Raw genomic sequence first — 10,298 nt, 5'->3', positions numbered from 1 at the left:
TCTCTGATTTCTTTCAGCAGTGTTCTGTATTTCTCCTTATAGAGATCTTTCATCTACTTGGCTAGCTATATTCCTGAGCATTTGTGTGTGTGTGTCTGGCTATTGTCTTAGTGGGGTTGTGTTCTTGATTTGACTCTCAGCCTGGACATTTTTGGTATATACAAATTCTTTGTACATTGATTTTTGTATCCTGAAACTTTACTAAAGTTATTTATCAGTTCTAAGAGCTTTTTGGCAGAGTCTTTAGGATTTTCTAGGTGTAGAATGATAATATCAGTGAAGATAGATAATTTGACTTATTCTTTTCTTATCTGGGTGTCTTTTGTTTCTTTCCCTTGCCTGACTGCCCTGGCAAGAGCTTCTAGTACTATGTTGAATAGGAGTGGTGAGAGTGGGCATCTTTGTCTTTTTCCAGTTCTCAAAGTGAGTGGTTTGAGCTCATTCAGTAAGATGTTGGCCTGTGTTTGTCATAAATGGCTCTTATTATTTTGAGGTGTGTTCTTTCAATGCCTACTTTGTTGAGGGTTTCATCATAAAGGGATGTTGGATTTTATCAAAAGTTTTTATGCATCTATTGAGATAGCCATATGGTTTTTGCTTTTTATACTATTTATGTGGTTAATCACATTTATCAATTTGCATATGTTAAGCCAGCCATACATTTCAGGAATAAAGCTTACTTGATCATGGTATATTAACTTTCTGGATTTGATTTGTTAGTATTTCATTGAGGATTTTTGTGTCTATGTTCATAAAGGATATTGGTCTGAAGTTTTCTTTTTTCATTGGGTCTCTGCCAGATATTGGTATCAGGCTGATGCTGGCTTCACAGAAAAAGTCCATCCTCCTTCATTTTTTTTGAAATTGTTTCAGTAGGATTGATGTCAGTTCTTCTTCCTATATCTGGTAGAATTCAGCTGTAAATCCACTTGATCCAGGGCTATTTTGGTTGGCATGTTCTTTATTACTGATTTAATTTCAAAACTTGATATTAGTCTATTTGGGATTTCTATTTCTTCCTGACTTAGTCTTGGAAAGTTGGGCATTTCCAGGGATTACCCATTTCTTTTAGATTTTCTAGTTTGCGTGCATAAAGGTGTTCATCACAGTCTTTGATGATCTTTTGTATCTCTTTGGGATCAGTTGTAATGTTACCTGTGTCATTTCTGATGGTGTATTGTGTTTATTTGAATCCCCTCTCTTTTTTTTCTTAATCTAGCTTGTAGTCTATCAATCTCATTTATCCTTTCAAACAACCAGCTTTTGGTTTTGTTAATCTTTGTATGGTTTTTCTGGTCTCAAGGTGTTTTCAGATCTTCTCGGATTTTCATTATTTCTTTTCTTCTGCTAGCTTTGGAGTAGTTTGTTCTTATTTCCTAGTTCCTTTAAGTATAAAGTTAGTTTATTAATTTCAAATCTTTCTGACTTTTTGTTGAAGGCATTGAAGGCTACTTTCCTCTTAACACAGCTTTGGCTGTATATCAGAGATTTTGGTAAGTTGTGTCCCATTTTTACTAATTTCAAAAAATTTAATTTTGCCTTAATTTCAGTGTCCACCCAGGAGTTATTTGAAGTAAGCTGTTTAATTTCCATGTATTTGTGTAGACTGGAGAGATCTTTTGGTTTCCATTTCTATTCTTACTGCACTGTGATTAGAGGTTATGCTTGGTATAATTTCAATTTCTTTAAAATTTACTGAAGCTTGCTTTATGACTGAGCATGTGGGAAAACTTAGAATACAGTGTGTGTGCAGATGAGAATAATTCTGTGGTTGTTGAGTGGAGTGTTCTGTGGATGTCTATGAAGTCCAATTTGTCAACTGTCAATCTTAATTCCAGAGATTCCTTGTTAGTTTTTTACTTATATGATCTGGCTAACACTGTCAATGGGGTGTTGAAGTCTCCACTATTATTGTGTGGTAGTCTAAGTCTGTTCATAGGCCAAGAAGAAGTTGTTTTATGAATCTGGGTGCTCCAATGTTGAATACATTTATTGTTATCATTGTGTAATGCCATTCACTGTCCTTCTTAATTTTTATTGATTTAAAGTCTATTTTATCTGACACAAGAATAGAAATCTGGCTCTTTTTGGTTTTCTGTTTGCATGGTAGTTCTTACTCTACGATTTTACTTTGACCCTGCAGGTGTTATTACATGTGAAATGGGTCTTTTAAAGACAACAGATGGTTGGATCTCGTCTTTTTATTCAGGCTGCCACTCTGTGTCTTTTAAATGGGGTGTTCAGCCCATGTATATTCAAATTTAGTCTTGAGGTGTGCGATTTTGATTCTGTGATGTTGTTGTTAGCTGGTTGTGGTGTACACTTGATTGTGTAGTTGTTTTATAGTGCCTGTAGCTGTTCACTTAAGTGTGCTTTTGTGGTAGTAGGGATTGTTCTTTCTAATCTATGTTTAACACTTCTGTTAAGAACCCCTTGTAAGGCTAGTCTAGTTGAAATATATTCCCTCAACATTTGCTTGTCAGAGGAAGATCTTATTTCTCTGTCATTTATGAAGCTTAGCTTGTCAGGATATGAAATTCTTGGCTGGAATTTTTTTTTTTTTTTAAGTATACTGGAAATAGACCCTCAATCTCTTCTGGCTTACAAGATTTCCTCTGATTGGTCTGATGCTAGCCTGATCGGGAATTGCCCCTGCCGCTTCTCTCTAGCTGTTTTTACATTTTTGGCTTTTTGAGTTTGTTTTTGTTTTTTTTCATTGAACTTGATGAATCTAATGACTATGTGCCTTGGGGATGGTTATCTTGTATAGTATGTGGTGGGGCCTCTCTATATTTCTCAAATTTGCATGTCAACCTCTCTAGCAAGATTAGGGAAAATTTTCATGAACTATAACCTCAGACACATTTTCCAAGTTGCTTATTCTCTTTCCTCTCTCAGGAATGCCAGTGAGTCATAGATTTGGTCTCTTTACATAATCCTATAGTTCTTGAAGACTTTGTTCATTTTTCTCAATTCTTCTTTCTTTATTTTTGTCTGACTGAGCTAATTTGAAGAACTGGTCTTCAAGCTCTGAGATTCTTTTCTCAGCATGATCAATTCCACTGTTAATACTTCCAACTGTATTATAAAATTCTTGTAGCTAATTTTTCACCTCAAGAAGTTCAGTTTGGGTCTCTCTTAAAAGGGCTATTTTGTCTTTTAGCTCTTTAATCATTTACTGAATTGCTTGTCTTCCTTGAATTGAGTTTCAACTTTTTCCTTGATCTCAAGGAGCTCTCTTGTTATCCAGATTCTGAATTCCATGTCTGTCACTTCAGACAATTGATTGGTTAAGAAGCATTGCTGGGGAGCTAGTGGGCCTGTTTGAGGTAAAAAGACAGTCTGTTTTTTTTTTTTTAACTGCCAGAGTTCTTGTGCTTATTCTTTCTCATCTAGGAGAGCTGGTATTACTTTAACTGTGGTCTAAGTTTAGTATAGTCAGTTTGCTTCACTCCTGGAAAATTTCAGAGAGATAAGGCTGCATACAGAATGTTTGTTGTTGAATTCCTGATTTTGGTTTACAGAAGGTGATAATTAGTAAAGTTATTTTTGGTGTTGTCGTTTGGGCTGTTTTGCATCATTTGGCACTTGAGAGCCATGGGCAGTAGACAGGTTCTTACTCAGATGCATGGCTCCTTTGTGCATCATTGCATTTGCAGCTGTGTTCTTTAGTCTGTGCAGGAAAGATCAATATCCACAATTGCAAAGATATAGAACCAACCTAAGTGTCCACTTATCAATGAGTAGATAAAGAAAATGTGATATGTGTGTATATATATATATACATATATACACACACACACACACGTATATGCAAGTATACCTGTATATGACTGTATATATGTATATACGTGCATATACATATATGTATATGACTGTGTATAGGTATATATGTATATATGTGCATATACATATATGAGTGTGTATATATATATATATATAGAGAGAGAGAGAGAGAGAGCATGAATACTACTCAGTCATAAAAAGAAACAAAATAATGTCTTTTGCAGCAACTTAGATGGAACTGGAGGCCATTATTCCAAATGAAGTAACTCAGGAATGAAAAACCAAATATCATATATTCTCACATATAAGTGGGAGTTAAGCTATGAGGATGCAAAGGCATAGAGTGATATAATGAAATTTGGTGCGGAATGTTGACAGGGGAGGTGATGGATAAAAGACTACGTATTGGATAGAGTGTACATTGTTCAGGTAACATGTGCACTAAAATTTCAGAAATCACCACTGAAGAACTTATCTGTGTAATCAAAAACTACCTGTACCCTAAAACCCACTGAAATAAAAAAATGTGGTACATATTCATCAGCAAATACTACACAGCCGTAAAAAATGAAATAACGTCATTTGCAGCAATATGGATGAAGCTGGAGGCTAGTATCTTAAGCAAATTGACACAGAAAAAAAATCAAACATTGCATGTTCTCATTTATAAGTGGGAGCCAAATCTTAGATAAAGATGGACATAAAAATGGGAGCAACACACCTTGTAGAATCCAAAAGGAGGGAGGGAGGAATGAGGACAACAACTGAATTCCTATTGGGTACTATGTTCACTGTCTGGATGATCGGATCAATAGAAGCCAAATCCTTAGCATCATACAGTTTACCTTTGTAGCAAACCTGCACATGTACCCACTGAATCTAAAATAAAAATGGAAATTTATATATAAATATATAAATTTTATATAAATCTATATAAAATATTTCTTATACATAAAAACGAATATTAACATTTATATGAGAAATATATTAATATATTTATATATTATGTAATTATTTAATATTTATATATTATGTACTTATATAATATAAATATAATTTATATTTCTCATAATATATTTCTCATATTTGTATATTAGAAATATATTAATATTACATTATATTAATAATCATATTGTTTCTCCTAAAATATTTATATATAAAATATTTTTTCAATATCTCAAAATAACTTAAAAGAATTCCATAAAGTAAAATATAAAATTATCTTTGTCACAATCCATCACTGTTTCCACACTCACCCCTAAGTGAATATTATTGACCATTCAAAGTTTGGTGTGAAGGCTTGTGGATTTTTATAATGTTTATACTTCTTTTACTTTACAACTTTTAGTCAAATGACAATATCTTCTGGGCCCTTTTACAATTCAATGCATATAAATCTTATTTAAACGGCTGTTATATAACATGTTATGAATAAGGCATGTATTATTTAACTTAATGCTGCAAAGAATGTTTAGGTGTTCTTAAGGTAATAATTGTTTCAAAGGACACAAAAATATCTGAATTATTTTTCAAACCAATTATTTCTCTATAAAATTAATTTAAAGGAGCTGTAGGTACGAAAAGGTAAAAAAAAAGAGAGAGAGAAAAGTAACTTTATTATTAGATGAGGCTTTGACTCAGGTTTGAATAAACTAGAGATCCGGTCTGAATTCTTTGGAAATCTCCTTTTTCTTATGATAGTAGACTGAAGGAGTCCTGAGTCAAAGCCCCTTTATCTTGTTTCTCCTCCCTTCCCCAAGCATGATTCTTGAATATAATCAACTTCATGTTTGCACCTCCAACAGTGCCATAGGGAAAAAATGGTAAGACACAGAGTATGAGGGTGAGAACAAGACTAACTCTCCAAGCCTCTTTGGTGGTGTTAATGCATAGAGAAAAGGAAGAAAAACAATGAAACAAAGAGAAAAAGGAAAAAAGGAAGAGAGAGAGGAGGAGGAGGAGAGGGGAAAACCAGACTCAGGTGTAATTGTAACGCTTTAAAATATTAATCTCTAGAAATAATTCCTTTATTCTGTCCTGAAATCTAACCAATCATATTAACTTTCAAGGGGGCAAAAATCAAAGACATGAGAAAAGAAAGGAGCATGGAAAATTCCCCTCTCTTTGAGGCTAGGTTACCATTCCAGTAATTATTAAATCCATCCCTTTCTCTCCCAACCCATAGGCTCTCCTACAAGCCAACATCATCCCTACAGCAACATCCCAAACTCTTTTCTCCATATTTAGTTTTTGAGAACCCATTCCCTAGCAGTGGTCTGAGGGGACTTCCCTAAAATATCCTTTATGAAAATATTTTGATAGCTTTCCATTCCCTATAGCAAAAATTTCAGCATAGACAAATCAATCAAATGATACAGCACATTAAAAGAATGAAAGATAAAAACCACATGGTTATCTCAATAGACACAGAAAAATACATTTGAAAAAATCTAACACTCCTGGCAAATAAGAAATAGAAGAAAATTTCCTCAATATAGTAGAGGCCATCTATGAGAAACTCACAGTTAACATAATAATCAGGGAAAACTAAAAGCTTTTCCTCTAAGATCAGGAACAAGACAAGAATGCCTGCTGTCACCACTTCTTTTCAGCATGGTACTGGAAGTAGCAACAAGAGCAATTAGGCAAGAGAAAAAAAGAAAGAAAGAAACAAAAGACATCCATATCAGAAGACAAGCAGTAAAATTATCCCTGCAAATAGCAAGATCTTCTACATAGAAAACCCTACAAATTCCACAAAAAATGTTAGAACTAATGAATAAATTCAGTAGTTTTAGGTACAAAATCAACACAAAAATCAGTTGCACTTCTTTACATCATAATGACCTACCTGAAAAGAAGTCAAGAAAACTATCCAATTTAAAGAGTATTAAAAAAAAAACACTTAGGAAGATATTTAACCAAGGGTTTGAAGGATCTAGACACTCAACACTATAAAATATTGATGAAAGAAATTGAAGACAAAAATAAAAGAAAATATGTATCACATTCATGATTAATATTGTTAAAATTGCCATACTACCTACAGCAACCTACAAATTCAATATAATTCCTATCAAAATTCCAATGATCTTTTTTTGAATAAATAAAAATAATTCTAAAATATGTGTGGAAACACAAAAAGCTCTAAACAGCCAAAGCACTCTTGAGAGAGAACAAAGTTGAAAGCATCACTCTTCCTGTTTTTAGATTATATTATTAAGCTATATTTATCAAACCAGCATGATACTGACATAAGAAAAGACATAGCAATCAGTCGAACAGAATAAAGATCCCAGAAATAAACCCACACATTTAAGGTCAATTTATTTTAGACAAAGTTGCCTAGGAGACACAATGGAAAAAGGATAGCCTCTTCAATAAACGATGTTTGGAAAACTGGATATTCACATGCAAAAAAAAAAAAAAAAAAAGAGAGAGAGAAGAGGAAATAAAAGCGAAAAAAAGCAAGGTAGGAGGAAGAAAAAGAAATCAGACTCTTTATTTTATGTCATATACGAAAAACAATTTGAAATGGATTAAAGGTTTAAGTGTAGGATCTGAAACTGTAAAACTCCTAGAAGAAAACAGGGAAAGGCTCCTTGACATTTGTCTTGGCAAAGATTTTTTGTATATACCACAAAGCACGGGCAAAAAAATAAAAAATAGACAAATGGTATTATATCAAACTAAAAGGCTTCTGCACAGCAAAGGACACAATCAACAAGATGAAAAGGTAACCCACAGAATAGGAGACATATTTACAAACCATAATCTAATGAGACGTTAGTATTCAAAATATATATGGTACTCAACCTAATAGCAACAAACAAACAAACAAACAAAAAACACACAAATAAAAACAGGTATATCTTCCGAATAGGCATTTTCTTCAAGAAAATTAAAAAATCACTAACAGGTATAAATACACAAAGGTGCTTGACATCACTATCAGGGAAATTCAAATCAAAACCACAATGAGATACCACCTCACTTATATTACAATGACTATTACTAAAAATAGTCACCAGCACTTCACAAGAGAGAACAACTGTCGCAGAGCGTGTAGAGAAAGGGAAGTCCTTGTACACTGTTGGTGGGAATGTGAATTGGTGCAGACATGTGAACTAACATATAGAGGTTCCTCAAAAAGTTAAAAATACAACTCACTTCTGGGTATGTATCTGAAGGAAAGGAAATCGATATCTTGAAGAGATAATCTTCACTTTATGTTTATTATGGCATCATTTAAACCAGCCAAGACACAGAAACAACCTATCAGTCCACAGAGGGATGACGGGATACAGAAAATGCGGGATATATATTTAATGAAATATACTCGGCAAGAGGAAGGCAGAAACCGCCATCTGTGACCTTATGTCTGACCTGGAGGACGTCATGCTAAGAGAAATGATCCCGACAGAGAAAAGCAAACCCAGGATGGTGTCACTTAACTGTGGACTCCAGGGAGCGCGCCCCACGATCCGCCGCCGGCGCCGCCCACTCGCGAGTCGGGGCGGGTTCGGGAGGCCCCCCATAGGCTCCATCCTCCGGCTCCTGCGTGCGTGCGCCCAGCGCTTGTCGCCCCGCAGCTGTTCCGCGCCCACCAGGCCTGGGGAGGCAGAGGTCTGGCCGCATCCCCGCGCGTGGGCACCGTCTCTCAGCAGCCGCAGCTAGGCCGAGCCGGGCGCTACACGAGGCAGCGCGGAGGAAGCCCCCACGGCGGCTGGCCGAGGACACGGAGCCGGCCTCTGCCCGCCGGAGAAGCGGCTGCTCGTGCGCGCCCGGGGCCACCCGCTGCCCCACGGCTGCGCGAGGAATGGGCAGGCGCCGGCCCCGGGCTCTCGTTTAAAGACAACCTTGAGGTCAATGTAAATTCAGAGATGTTTGTGTTTGAAGTCAACATTCAGTTTATTGAAGGCCTACTTGCAGCATATCACCTTTCAGGAAAGGAGATATTCAAGATTAAAGCTGTGCAACTGGCTAAGAAATTCCTTCCTGCCTTTCACACGTGCACTGGGTTTCCCTGGACAATGGTACATTTGCAGAGTGGAGTAGGGTGCAACTGAGGCTAGGAGCCTTCATGTAGCAGCATTCTGGCTGAATCCGGTACACTGCATATGGAGTTCATCCATCTCAGCTGCTTGACAGCAGACCTGGTTTACTACAACAAGGTCATGTACATGCGGAAACTCCTTCAGAAAATGGATTGTCCAAACGGTCTTTATCCAAATTGAACCCAAGAACAGGGCGCTGGGGTCGGTATGACACATCACTTGGTGATCTGGGAGACAGTTTTTATGAATACTTACTGAGAGCATGGTTGATGTCAGATAAAACAGACCATGAATGGAGAAAGATGTGTGATGATGCTCTTGAGGCTGTAAAAAAACAAGAACTCTCATGGATGTCTTAATTTTTAGTAAAGAATGGATCAGTGGGCACTTGGAAAACAAGATGGGGCATCTGGCCTGCTTTGCTGGGGTAATGTTTGCACTAGGAGAAGATGGTTCCAGAACAGATAAGTCTGTCATTATTTAGAGCTGGGGTGGAAATTGCATGTACATGTCATGAGTCATATGACAGACTGCATTAAAGCTAGGTCCTGAGTCAGTCAATTTTGATGGTGCAGTGGAGGTTGTGGCTGTCAGGCTGAAAAGTATTACATCCTCTGTCCAGAAGTAATTGAAACCTGTTGGTACCTATGGTGATTCTCTCACAATCCAAAATACAGGCAGTGGGGCAGGGAACAGCACTGGCCATTGAAAAGTATTGCTGAGTCAGTGGTGGATTTTCTAGAGTCAAAGATGTACATTTCTCTACTCCTACACATGATGATGTACAGCAGGTTGTCTTTCTTGCTGAAACACTAAAATATTTGTATCTGCTCTTCTCCAGTGGTGACCTTTTACCTTTAGACTACTAGGTGTTTAATACAGAGGCTCACCCTCTGCCTGTGTTACTTTCAGGTAATTCTGCTGTTGGATAAAAGCAGTTCCGAGGACCATGACCAGTCTCACCTGTTTTGTTTACATGGACCACTATAGAAATTAGTCTGAAAACCTAGACCTCTAAGTCAACATGATAGTGGTCATATAAGAATGATGTGTGTTATAGCAAAGATCACAATTACTTTTGCACCACCAAGTACTCTACAAACCATATATATTTTATATATATGTATATATATATAAAACGATATGAAACTATGTAACTCTATGTATATAGAGAGTTATATAGAGTTTTATATTTAGAGAGAGTTACATATATTTATACACACACACACACACACACACACATATATATATATGGTTTGTAGAGTTCTGGAGTCTGGAGGCTAGACTTCCTAAGAGAAAGCCAAGAGTATAGAGTACCTTGCAGGAGTTAAGGATGGCCTTTGGAACCAATTATATATTCCTACAGTGGAGCAACTGTCAAATATTCCACATTGTCTCATTTTTCTCCATTTTAATAATGTAATGAACTAAGGTAAAGAAAAAAGATAGTATAAC

General features: G+C 36.3%; 1 pseudogene; it reads left to right on the top strand.

The window, feature by feature from the left end:
* The first annotated feature begins 8,668 nt into the window (after positions 1-8,668).
* LOC129459846 (mannosyl-oligosaccharide 1,2-alpha-mannosidase IB-like) lies at positions 8,669-9,749 on the top strand (annotated as a pseudogene).
* Positions 9,750-10,298: the final 549 nt, after the last annotated feature.

This window comes from Symphalangus syndactylus, chromosome 13 (assembly GCF_028878055.3).
Source record: "Symphalangus syndactylus isolate Jambi chromosome 13, NHGRI_mSymSyn1-v2.1_pri, whole genome shotgun sequence".
Classification (NCBI taxonomy): Eukaryota; Metazoa; Chordata; class Mammalia; order Primates; family Hylobatidae; genus Symphalangus; species Symphalangus syndactylus.
This window is presented reverse-complemented; position numbering and strand designations above follow the sequence as displayed.